Here is a 12,976-nt window from a genome sequence, read left to right on the forward strand (position 1 = left end):
AAAGTCTGAAAACGCTTAGTTGATGAAGTTTGTGCTGAAATATCCAAAGGTGATAATGCAGAGCTGTCTGTGCATCTGTTAGGCTTTTCTTGTGGGACCATTGATAAAACAAGCAATTGTGGGGGAAGGTGAAGAAGCTCTCCATTGCACTGTATTAGACATGGTCTCTCCATTTGAGTGAAAGTGTAGAAAGGAATTTCTCTCAATAATGCTTCTGTGTTACCCTTCTTGAAGAAAAAATAACTTCTGAGTTGTCATACCCTACCTGGTCATAACAACTGCTGAAGATTATTTTGCTTAATTGGCATTTGTTATCTCTTATTGGCATGTGTGCTTGTCATAGCCCAGGGTGGCTTTCTGACATGACAGCAATTCAGTATGTAAGATTTTCTGTGGATTGATGTATGTGTGCCAGTGTTTCAGCAGTGTTTCTCCCATTATTGTAGTATTCTGGATCTCACTTAAAATTCATATTTTATTCCTAAACATCAAAGCACTAATAATAGAAAAAGTGTTTTTTCAGCTTCTCAAGCTGTGGAATAATTAAGCAATACCTGTGTTGACAGGATTATTTGACTTCCTTGTCCAGGTTTGTCAGATACTCTCCTTCTTATGAGACCTTAATATGGTCCATGTAGAGACTTTGCTTTTATTGTATTTTAAGGGATTCAAGTATCTTAGAATATGTGTAGAAATTGTCCTTTTATAAGCTGTTCTTAAAGCACCTGTTGGTTCATCAAGCTTCTGTGATTAGAAGACAGATATGTGCTTTTAAACACGCATATTCCATGAAAGAAAAAAATCACTGACTGCTAACTTAGGTGTTTCTGTGAATTCAGGTGAGTTTTAACATCTCATGAGCAACTGGAGGAGATGTCAATGTGTAGTGCAGTTTAAGGGCTGGCTATGACGGTATCAATGTGAAGTTAGTGTGATAGCTTTTGGAAAACACCATATAAGCAAAAGGTTTTGGGGTTCAATGGAGGAATAGAGGGCAGAAAAGGCTCTTTGGTATTCTTTTGTTCTCATGCAGAACTTTTTGATGCTGCAGTGAGGAGAGAAAAGGGTAGGTGCTTGAGGGTACTTTTCTGTTCAGTATATTGTACCCTATGGGTTGGTTGTTAATTTTTCATGATGCACTAGTTTTTCTTTCTCATGTGGATGTATATAGTTTTTGAAAGAGGTGGCACCTTTGCTAGGAACAATTGAGTAACTCAACACACAAGATAGCAGATACTAAATGAATTAAAAACTTCAGATACTGTCAAATGAAATGCCCTAGAACTAAATTCCATAAGATGATAATGCAATATGGTCAACGCAGTTGAGAGAAAAAAAAACCAACCCCAACAAAATGTTGTTATTTCAGCTTAGTAATGGAGGAATATATAATTTGCAAGAACAACTTCAGTTTCACAGTATCCTCCTTTGTGTTGCAGGATCTGAACTGTAGGATTTTGAAGGCCACCAAAAGGCTCTTTTGGGAAATTAGTAAGAATCCCAATGATTTGCTTGGGAAAGGAGCTGAATAGGCAGTTACGTTCCATCTGCTCATGCAAGGAAGAACAGACTTGCTAGGGATGTTTACCTCGGGGTGGCACGGCATTATGAAAATCACAAGCGAAACCATAAGCAAGCCAATCTGTTGCATTGGGACATGTGAAACCTAGTATTTTAGTCACAGAATGGGAGCAGTTGGAAGGGTCCTCTGGAGTTCCTGGGTCTAGCCCCCATGAAAAGCAGGGCCACCTTGGAGCATAGAAGCTTCACAACTTGTCTCAGCAATCTGTTCTGATCTACGGTTACCATGATGGTGAAGTGTGGTGTTATTTTGGTGTTTGTTTTATTTTTTTTTTTTTTCCTCCTAGTGTCTAATTGGTATTTCAGTTGCTGCCAGCTGCGCTGCTTTCTGTGCCTTGTACTTTTGGTGTGCACCTCCAAGAAAGTCCTGTTCTGTCTTCTACCTTGCCATTAGATAGCTGTAGATGCTATATCTACCCTTAGCTTTCTCCTCTTAAGAATGATGGAAGCATTTGTCACATTGAATTAAAAAATTTCTAGATAAAAAGCATAGGTGTTCTGGGAAATTTCTTCATCATAGCTGTAGTTGGAGAGCCCCTAGCAGCTTGTAGGAACTTTGGCATCATGAAATTGTTCATCACTGTCAGCTGAATAAGAGAAACCTCCATAGTATTAAAGTATTTATAACAAAATAGGCTGAAGTTGCCCTTTAAAATAGTTAATGCCTTTTGTGTCTTGTCAACAAATGCGTCAGTAAAAAGAATCCAAGATAAAACCAGTCACAAAATGAATAGGCTTTGCTATTTGAAAGGAAGTAATTTTTAGCTACAACTTTTTTGTCCTCATTTGGTCTGGAGTAAATGCAATACCTAGAAAATAGTAGTCTTCTGTCAGGTGTTAGTAATGAAGAGTAGCTCCTGGCTTCCTATTGAAATTACTCCAATTCTTTTATGTGTGACTTTTTTTTAAAACTAATTTTTATCACGTGCCTGAATTTTGAAAGATGAAGTTGTTAAGCATGGCTGAGAAGTATTTCATAAGAGCCATTTGATTGCTGGCCTGTTGGCAGCATGTGAAATTTTTGACAGAAATCTCGATTGATTCTTCCATGTTCAATAATGTCTTCATTACAATGGTATTTCCTGAGCAGCTGGGCTTGCTTAGCTTTGGAGCTAAAACAGCAAAAGCAAGGAAGTGAATTTTCCAACCCCCCTCCCCCCCTTTTTTTTTGTGTGTCAGAAAACTATGTTAATTTTTTTATCCTGTTAATGAAATGGCATGGAAACCATTTAAATAATGGGGGAGGGCAAGAGCAGAAGTGGAGGACAGGGAGGAAATGGCACGTTTTTATAGTCTTGTGTATGGTGAAAGGGCTGGCTTCAGGAATTAGCTTATCCTTTCAGAACTAGTCTAATCAAAATGCACAGATAGAGCTGCATTTCCTGATGGTCTCTGAGTTAATAAGTGCTTCTGTTTCAGGCAGATCTTCTGAAGTGGTGAAAGATGAAGTCTTCTACACTCAAAACTATTTGGTAGGTCTCCAGATAACAGCCAGGTCATGTGTCATTATGCTTCTTCCCAGCAACACGATGTAAAAAATAGTATGTGAAATGGTGTATCTGTAAGGGAGAATTTGTGTACTGTCTTACTGCATTGAGACAAATAGATATATTTTAAAAGTTACTGTAAGAAATGTCTTTCATCAATGGAAAGTAACTGTTCTTCAGGTTTTAATCTTCTGTTCAAGTAGTACCTTTGTGTATTACTTGTAGACAGACTGAACATACAGAAATCTGTTGAAAGTGCTGGAGCGCTGGTATTTAATAGCATTTTCCAGCTGATGTAACCTTGTGTTTCAGATCTGCCTTCTGCCACCCATCACCTGCTTAACAGTCCTGCAGATCTGGAAGGAAACAGTCGAGCCCTTTCAGCTTCCTTGACTGCTATCTCACATTGTTGCACCTTTGGTTAATAACGACTTGAAAATTTTCCACTGTATTGTGATATTTAAATGCCTAAAAAAGCGTGCAGAATCGGTCCCACAGCCTCTTAAAGATTTAGGGAAAAATCTGTGTCTCGGTGGCACATGTTATGTGGTCTGTCATGTCGGAGGAGATTATTGCAGCTCATGCAGATGCTTGTAACTTGATTTGTTTCTCACCTCTAACGTTGCTGCACTGTTGAGAAGGCTGATACAGGAGAGCAGTGGAGTGTGTTCTCACACCCGATGCACACTGAGATAGAGGCCTGAGTGCTGTATATGCTGAGAAGGTGGCAAAAAGCTTGCTGCTGATGACTGCTGCTGTTGATGCAGTAGTAAGCACTGTCAGCTCCCTGTCTGGCAGCAGCCCCTTGATAGAGTGGAGCCAGGAAGAGCGTGGTCATGGTGTGCCTGTGCTCTCCTAGGATGCCAGGCGGATGGACCTGTATGAGCCAAAGCTAGCCAGAGGTGGTTTTTTTTGTTTGGTTTTTTTTTGTTTTTTTTCTTCAGCTTTAAACTTCCTGTGTCCTGCATTATTTTTGACAAGTGAACTCTCACAGACTCTCAGGCCTATTATTAGCTAGCTTGTACATACAAGCAGGTATTATCCAGTGCTGGGTGGATTTCTTAAGAATTATTTTCTGGTTTAATTCTAGCCTTCCCTTCTCTTCCCTTCTTCCAAATGCACGGCAATAGTTCCATTCTCTTTGGTGGCTGTGCATGGAGCACACTGAGTTACATGTGCTACAGACAGAAGTGTAAGTAATCCTGTACTTGACACAAATATTCATACTACATTGTGTAACTTGCTGAAGCCAAAGAAAAGGGGGCTGTGGTGGACAAGAGAAAGGCTTGTTCAATATAATTTATAAAGGGCAGAACCAGGCTAGAGCTGCTAAAGTGGCAGAGCTGTAGAGCTAAAGGTAGGTGTGCAGATGTAGTTGCTGGGTAAATAAAGACTTTAGCAAGCTGCATATGAATTGAACCTGTTTAGGCTTGTTGATTTGCATAGTTCCTTTACCACCCTATTTTATGTACTTCAGTGCCCCTTGGGTCAGTATGTAGTTTTCCAAAAAGTACCTACCCAAGACCATGATCTTTGTATTTGCTAGACCTTTTTGGCTTCTTAGCTCGAGGATGGCCTGAAAACACTACTACTCAAGCTGATTTCACATTACCTTATGTTTACTACTGTACTACATTTTGGAGGACAGAAGCTTTAAAAAGGTTCAGCAAATGTTAAAACTTTTACAGATGTCATGATTTGTTTAGTTACAGAATGGCATTAAGCAGACTTTTAATGCAAGTCTTCGGTAATACATAGGTGGCTTATTGAATACAGTAACTGGAGGGTTAGAGCTCTAAGCAGTTTCCATCCATCTGCTTTTGTACTGAATCAGAAGGCATGCTTGTATAATTCCATATGAAGTCATAGGCTTAGCATGCAGATGCACTTGATACATACATACAACATACACAATATATACGGTATATATAACTGTGAAGAGATACATATATATACATACATAGTTCTGGAGTAGGCTTATGTTTGAGTGAAAAACAGCACTCTCTCTCTGAAGCTGTAAAAGGGAGTGTAAAGTTATAAGTGCACCACAAGCCTCTCTTCCCTCAGATACATTCAGTTTGAGAATATGGAATAGCTGTATCCAGAACGATACCTGTAGTACAAACACCATAGCTGAGAGTTTATCTATTATCTACCTATAGATGAGACCAGACTATACTCCTCATTATATTCCTGTTCTTTGCTTTCTTGCTTTCTTCATTTTCTCACCTACAGTTAAAAAATCAGGAGTCAAATATATGCTACATGTTATGATGCTTAATTTTGTAGAGAAATGTTGCATACCTGATTAAAATGTTAACGTTATTGTCACTAGTCAAAAGTGTAGCCACTAGCTCTTACGCTGCTCAGTTAATAGACAGCTGTGTCGGTAACAAGTGTCACAGCATATGCCTCTTTCTTACAGACATGGTTTAAAGTTCATGCTTTTAGAGTAGTACATTTTCATAGAAACTTAAGCCTTCTGAATTCATGGCACTGAAGAAGTCTGCCTAGGCTTCATGCAGATAGTAATGTGACTTTAAGTACTCAACTAGATTGTCATTAATGACAAAATTCACATGCTTCCAATATTTGTGATATAAAAGTTTAGCCAAAAGTAGTTTCTTGAGTTCTGATATGTTTTTTTCCTCACGGCAGTGCAGTCTCTTCAAGTATGTAAATGATGTGAGGTGAAAAGCAGCCTGCTTAAAAATGAGTAACACTGGATAGCTAGCAGGCATCTGGAAATTTTCCTGCTTCGTGAGATACTGAAACACCATATGTAATAAGCAAAAGTTGCAATCCTGAGTTTGAGGGACTGGAACTGTGTATTGATGCTGCCTGTCAGAATATTTTACTGTGCACGAGAGCGGGATTAAAGGAAATGTATGATAGTCTGAGTTAAAAAGCACTTACCTTTTAGGAAAAAAAGAATAATATCCAAAATGAGGTAAGGATTTTTTGAAACTTGTACTGTTTCTTATTCAGATGAACATGGCTTTTATATTTATTAGCTGTGTATTTAAACTGAGATCCTGAAGTGACATTGTATATGAACTTTGATTATTGTTAACAGCCCCCCTAAGGGAACACTGGGTGTGTAGAAAGATGAGTATTCTTCTAGTTTATTCTTGGAAGCTTTGCCTACCAGTAGCTGAAGGGCAGCCAGGTGACAGGAGCAGTCCTTTCGGGGTGTACCAGCTGATCCTTTTCTGAACATCTATCAGATGGCCGGGGTGCCTTGCTGCCACTTTTCAGTGTCTGAGGAGTTCTGTCGTAGGAGATGAAAAGAACAGCAAGCAGGTATCATATAGGTTATATTGGCAGCCTACTTAAAAGCAAATTAAAGTTACAGAATTCATGTGTTCTGAAGTTATCCTGATGGGTAGATGATACGTGTTGGCAGCTTGGATTAAAGTGGAAGCTGAGTTTTGGGATCATCTGGCAAATTGACTGCAGGGCTGCAAAGAGTGGTAACTCTTGTTCCTTCCCCAGAGGAGCAGATGAAACTGCAGATAACTCAATATTAACACTGCAGGGGCAGGGAGAACTTCTAGCAGCTCTGATGAGGGCCTCAGGATGATGGTCTATAGCATTACTGCCTGCTGCCTCAGTTTTAACTTTTAATGTTTGCATATGAAGTACCATAGTGATTTGGTTTGTTTTTACAGTAGTCTGGTTCACCTACAGCCTTTTACTGGAGTCTGCTGACAAGTCTATGTGAGCTTTTACTACCCACGCACTGGAATGCTGTGATACGGCAGAGCACGAAATGGGGACAGCTTTAATACTGGCCATTCCATACCAAAGGCCTTGGGGGAATGACAGAATTATAAACCAAGTTAATTGTGCCGCCTTCACTGGGCAGATTTACCACTGCGAAGATTTGGTGTGTAGCTATCAGGACAGGGGTACTGCATGCTTTAGTGTCTTAGGTTAAAGTATTAATGAAGGAAAAAACGTAGTTTCTATGGTCTATTTTATTTTTGCCTGCTATGCTGCGTCAGTTAAGCTCTATAGCAGCAGAAGGCTGCAACTTCTGTCAGGTGATGTGATCTAAAAAACCCCTTTACTTAAAATGGGTAGATGAATCTTGCGGACTTAATTCTCTGGATGCCTGTTCATTTAGTGAGAAGATAACTTAGGACTATCCCATTTTATTCAGTAGAAATCCATCTGCAGTCAGGTGTTTTGTTTTGTTTTTAAGCTGAAGAGAAGCAGATGGATAGGCAAAATATATTAATTGTAATGGCTCCAGCAGCTTGAGGGCAGAAATCAGAACGATAATCATAGTCATGCAGAAAAACTGAAGACTTTGTGCTTTTCCCCTTTAAAAAAATGGGTTTTGTTCTGTTCTTTTAAGTAAATTGCAGTGATGAAATCTGCCACACTTGGGCTCAGAAATTGCATGCAATTTGGAATTTGCTTGAAGCTGTCTGATAAGAGAATTTTTTTCAAACTATCTTTAGCATGTATCATGGTAAAAAAAAATCATAACTGATTTAACTCTTTGTTTTTTCCCATTTCCCCTTCACTCATCTTTAATGAATGGGTATGAGTCAAAGCTATTTCATTATTGTATTTATATTATAAAATAATATATTCTCATGAAGCATGAGCCTTTTAGGCTATGAAGTACATAATAGATATAATCTATGTGAAGGAAGTACTAAAATCCACACTTAGAAATTAAAAGGAAAAGTATTGTAAACTGTATTATCCCATATGGCATAATAGCCCTGGCAATAAGACACATCACCTTCCTGGAGTAGCGATGCCAACCTTTTGAAGTTTGAAAGCTCCCTGAGTTTTCCTGAGGAGCCGCTGATGCAGTTGGTAGGATTTCTGTTTAGATGCCAAGACCTTTGCCTGAGAAGCTGTAGCTTTCCAGGATGCGTGCTTCTTAGATGTATTTAAGAGCTGCTGTAACGCTGCATGTTCGTTCTGTATTGGCTTTGTCGAAGCGGTTAACCAGGTGAAGCGGTTAACCAGGTGAAGCGGTTAACCAGGTGAAGCAGATGCCTGGTATCCTGTGACTCCCGTCGGAGATCTCTGCAATGGATGGGAGGCATATTTTAAGTGTTACGGGCTTTGAAGGGGCTTGCTGCCAACCTCATTTTCTCTTAAATACAGACATGCAAACATTTTCTTTCTGTCCTGGTGAGAGAAAGACAAATGATTGAATTGCGTTTTTAGTACACATCCCATCACCCTTATTCCCTTTCCTGCTCAGCATCGAGTGTTTTTAGGACAGGAATGTGATTTCATTGTGCTGACAATAAGATCGTTATTGATAGCAAATGCTGACTTCTTGCTGGTAGCTCCTCTTCTCTGTATTGTTGTGAGATGTACTCTGTACTTAGTCTTAGTAAAGAATTGCCTGCAGTTAATTCAGGCCTGTTTTAATGGACAAGTGCATAGTGACAGAAGAACACAGATCAGTGGCTTAATGCAAACCCCGTGGCTTGAGAGAGACCTTGAGTTTGGTCTCTGTATTGCTGGTACCCTCCAGCACAATGTTGTTCTCGTCCAGATGCCTTCTCTTGTTTCCTCGTTGAACGCTGATCTGTAATGACAAACAGCGGATGGAGCACTGTATCTCTAGAAGAGAAAAGTGAAATCGCGTCTCAGTTACTGTAAGAATTGTTCAGGTGACCTAATTTTGTCTTCCACAATCAATTTGTTAAAGGAACAACTACCTGGAATGATACTGTGTGTCTAGAGTTTAACCTGCAGTGTGCGAAAAAGTAAAATGTAGATCTGATTTTCTTAAAAAAATGACAATGAGGGCAGTGAAGATTTGAATGACTAGATGATGTCCATTAAAAAGCAAAACATAGGCATATAAACAAGCAGCATCACAAGAACTGTGCACCCCTAAAGGTTTCAGCAAAACAGGCTAACCTGTTAAGGCTGTCTCAGGATTGAAATTTTAATGCTCAGATGCTACCGATATACATGAGGCATATGTTTCAGCCCTTGTCTGGGCTTTTATGTTTGAATGGTGATTGCATTGAGTCTGCTGGTGGGCTGTTAAATCCTTATAAGGAATTAAGAACAAGGAATTATAAAGAATTATTCAAAAGTCTTTTTGCAAAGAGTTCTTGGGGAAAAGAGAAAATGGAAAGCCTATTTTACATCACTTTTAATGGTTTAAGAATTCCTTGCTTTATAAAGTCAGTACTAGTAACTTTAGTTGCTTACAGTGACCTTGCTTTACAGTTGTTGGAGAATAATAATGCTTCTCCTCCCAGAATGGTCATCTCTGCAGTTGTTCATGTTCAGTGGTCAGTGCTGTCTGCTGGTGACCCGGTCAGCAATGATGAGAAACTCAAGAAGATCATTCAGATTGGGAAGCAATGAATGCTGTATTCATGGGGCTCCCTCTGCACTTTTTCTGATCATCTTACTTTTCATCTTTTTTTTTTTTTTTTTTTTTTCCTTTTAATCTGGAGTATTTAATTTGTGCTTCCTTTTAGCGGTGCACAGTGTCTCACTACAGATGCAGTGGGTACTGCAGCACTGCAGTTTTATAGTAAAGCAGACTGTGCAAGGCAGAAGTCCACGTGAAGATTGCTTGAAGCATTTTAAAGATGTATTTGAGACATCCATGTTACCTGTGCTTCACCGTATGGATTAAAATAAATGATTGGGGTTTGTTGCTGAAAATTGTGAGACTGTGAATGATAGTAGAGTGCTTCTCTTGTGTGGAACATGTTTATGCATTTTAAGTCATCAGGCTGGGTTTTGCTACTTTGCTGGCAATGTTGTGGGATGAGCATCCTGTGTGAAAAATCAAAATACTGTATTCCACATGTTCAAAGGGCTTTATGTTGCCTCTAGAGATGCACTGGCATTTGGTTTTGTTGCTGATGAAGGTCTTCAAAGTAGTGTAGATAGGCTTGACCTCTGCAGTAGGATGGAAAGTGGCAAATATGACCCTTTAATGGCTACATTGAATGGAGGATTTACATGGTACTGCTTTTCAGTGTGAATATTTTGGAGGGGCAGCAAGACTTTGTCAAGCAAAATACTTTGGAGGTATTTCATGTACTTGGTAGAAGGTAGTATAGCAATTTGCAGTTTTTGAGTTAGGTGGGATAAATGAAGGGTATAGACTCTTGTGTCATCAGACTGTCAGTGGACCTGAGGCCTTTCAAAGAAGTCCTGTATTTATTGTGTGTGCGCATCATGCTCTGTGCTTCCAGCTGCCTGCAGAATACGAGGTAACTGGGAGCTGCTGCCGAGGGCCCTTCAGGACACACGGCGTAGGCTTTAAGCCAAATGACTTGTTTGGGTTGGCTGCTGTGGCTTCTGGCTGCTCTCGTCCCAGGGCCTGAGGGACTTCTCCTGTTCTGGGACCGGATCTGTGCTAATTGCACTACAGGAGGAGCAGTAGGGCAGGAGGGAATGCGCTGTTGCTGCTCAAGCTGCTTGGATCTCAGCCCGATTGGGGTGGGCGCAGTGAAGCCATGCTGCGCGTGGGCTACGGGCAGAATCCCTTGAGTTAAGGTATTGCACAGGCCTCCATGGTAATTTTGGAGCTCTTGCAGAATATTAAACATGAACTCCTTTATTCTGTGAATTATGTCCCTGCTCTGAGATAACCCAATATTGTACGGCCCACTAATGACAGATTTCGTAAAGCTGGTGTAGTTTCTCTGTCCAGTGGTGAATGAAGAGAGATGACAGGACCTGCAGATGATGGTCTTTGGACTGCTGGCAAAGTCGGTTGCGTTACAAGAAGTCGCAGGGTGGTAAGTTGTGGCGAGTAGTTGGCTCGAGCAAGCAGAGCAACCACCGAGTATCGGTTACTACCTGTAGAAGAGTTGTTGCAGCATCTCGAACCCGGTGATCGATGTTAAATACCTGCACCACCGGAGTGACGGTAGCACAGGGACCGCAGCACAGCCTCCGGGGACCGGCCCCGGTCAGGGGCAAGCTGCCCGGCCCGGCGGGGAGAGGTGCGGGGTCGGTGCGGTGCGGTGCGGTGGCCCCGCCCGCCGCCGGGGAGGGATGCTCCGGAGAGGGTTGAAGGAATGTGCCGGCTATTAGTCTGCGCTTAAAAGTGGTTCCTCTGAAGGGGTCTGTCATCCCGGGAGGATGAAAAATGGTTGATTCCACTCCGGGTAAGAAGCCTGCTTTCCTGGAGCGGCGCGCTGGAAAGTGCGGCCCGGATTTCGCTGGAGGATGCGATCGGCAAGTCGTAGGTGTGTCAGAGCACTACACTGTGTTGTAGCGGCTTCAGCCTAGTAGTTTGAAGTTTTTGGCATTTAGTAAAGCGTGTATCTTTTTATTTATTATTATTATTCCTATACTTCTCAATAGACCTATATTTTGTAACAGGTTCTTCCCCCCCCCCCCCCAATAAATACTGGCAATGGCCTATGGAAAAATCTGCTGTCATTCTATTGTAGTGAACAAGCACTTAGAAGGAACAGGAAACTGTTTTCAGGCTGGTCAAGTGTGAGCTCATGTTGGTTGTTCTGAAGACTTTTTCTCTATGGCTGGTCTTGATCAGGTGTCTGCTGAAGATACGTGTACAAATCTAGCCTGTGATGAACAGAGCAAAGATGAATAATAAATGTTAATTATTCACTGTTAAAGACAGCCGCATCTGACATATTTGGAGAAGTGAGTTAAATCAGCAATGCACTGTGTTCCAGCTGGTAATCAATCTGCAGTATGTGTTGGAGGATCCCAGTGTCATCACTAAACTCATGTAGTATAGTAGCTGTAACCCAGAGCATCCTTTCTTCTTGGGTGCATCTGGTGTGAGTATACAACCTGCCACCTGGAAATGTTCCCAAAGACATGTCCTGCCCAGCTCATGCCACCTGTGTCTCGTGGTCTGGAACTGTGGTACTTGTCTGGGGAGCACCAAAGGAGAAGCTTTTGTCTTCTCTGCTCTCTTCTGTCTGATTTTTGAAGCCGTCCTGGGAGTGAATTGCCTTGCCAGCTTTGGGGTTCTCTTCTGTTTGAGTTATGTTTTCACTTTCCTTCATTTTTACATGTTTACTGGTTTTGGACCTTACTGGCATTGGTAAAAGGTGTTTGACAGTAGACTTGGAAGGGATGTACAAGGCAGTTAAAGGTAGATTTTGAAGCTTGGCTTTTAAAATCATATTATGCATGGGACCTAAAACCTGACTCCCAATATTGTTTAATTTCTGGTGTCTGTCATCATGGCTTACTAATGGCTTCTTTTAATGCAGGCATCTGTTGGTTGTTGATTTCTTCAGTATCCCTGATCTGGACTGCTTGAGAATTGGCAAGCTGGGTGTGAAAGGAGCGCATATCGCGTTGTCTTCCAGCTCTTGTAGGAGAGCCAGGTTCTGTTGGAACCAATGGTTGTGGTAGGTCAGTTTTTTTGCATGACTAACCATATAGTAATGTGGCTTTTTAATTGTGCAAAGCATTAACAGACATTTATTAAGGACAATCACAGTTGTCACAGATGAAAAATAAATCAGTTTTGGGTAATTTTGACTCTTTGTTGTTAAGAAGAGGGTGTTGCCCTCGATCCCCCCCTGCATCCAAGACCTTGGGATGCGCAGCAGCCTGAGCTCAGGTGGGGCCGAGTTTATGGGCAGTGCATGCCTTGCCCTTGCATAGGCCTGGATAAATACCGGGAAGCGCGAGGCTGTAGCTACCTCACTCCCCTTCAGAGGGTAGATTTGGAAGAGGGAACACAAGCAGTGCGTGGGAGTCCGCTCTTCCCCTCCAACCCCCAGCTGAATCTGGTGACTTTCAACGCCTCCCCCCGCCTGTGCACCGTGCCTCAACCCTTTCCTCCCGCTCCTCGGCGGGCCGGGATTCCAGTCCGGCGCTTGGGAGAGCCCCGGCTGCCGCGGCCGAGCGCTGCCCGCCCGCCCGCCCTCCCCGGCGCTGCGCCGCGCCGCGCTGCG

At 41.8% G+C, this 12,976-nt stretch overlaps 1 protein-coding gene across 7 annotated transcripts in view; it reads left to right on the forward strand.

The window, feature by feature from the left end:
• The window catches only part of AGAP1 (ArfGAP with GTPase domain, ankyrin repeat and PH domain 1), a 397,188-nt gene that overhangs the window by 74,369 nt on the left and 309,843 nt on the right, over positions 1–12,976 (forward strand). The gene's annotated exons all lie outside the window — the stretch shown is intronic.

The sequence above is a fragment of the Aquila chrysaetos genome, chromosome 6 (assembly GCF_900496995.4).
Source record: "Aquila chrysaetos chrysaetos chromosome 6, bAquChr1.4, whole genome shotgun sequence".
Taxonomy (NCBI): Eukaryota; Metazoa; Chordata; class Aves; order Accipitriformes; family Accipitridae; genus Aquila; species Aquila chrysaetos.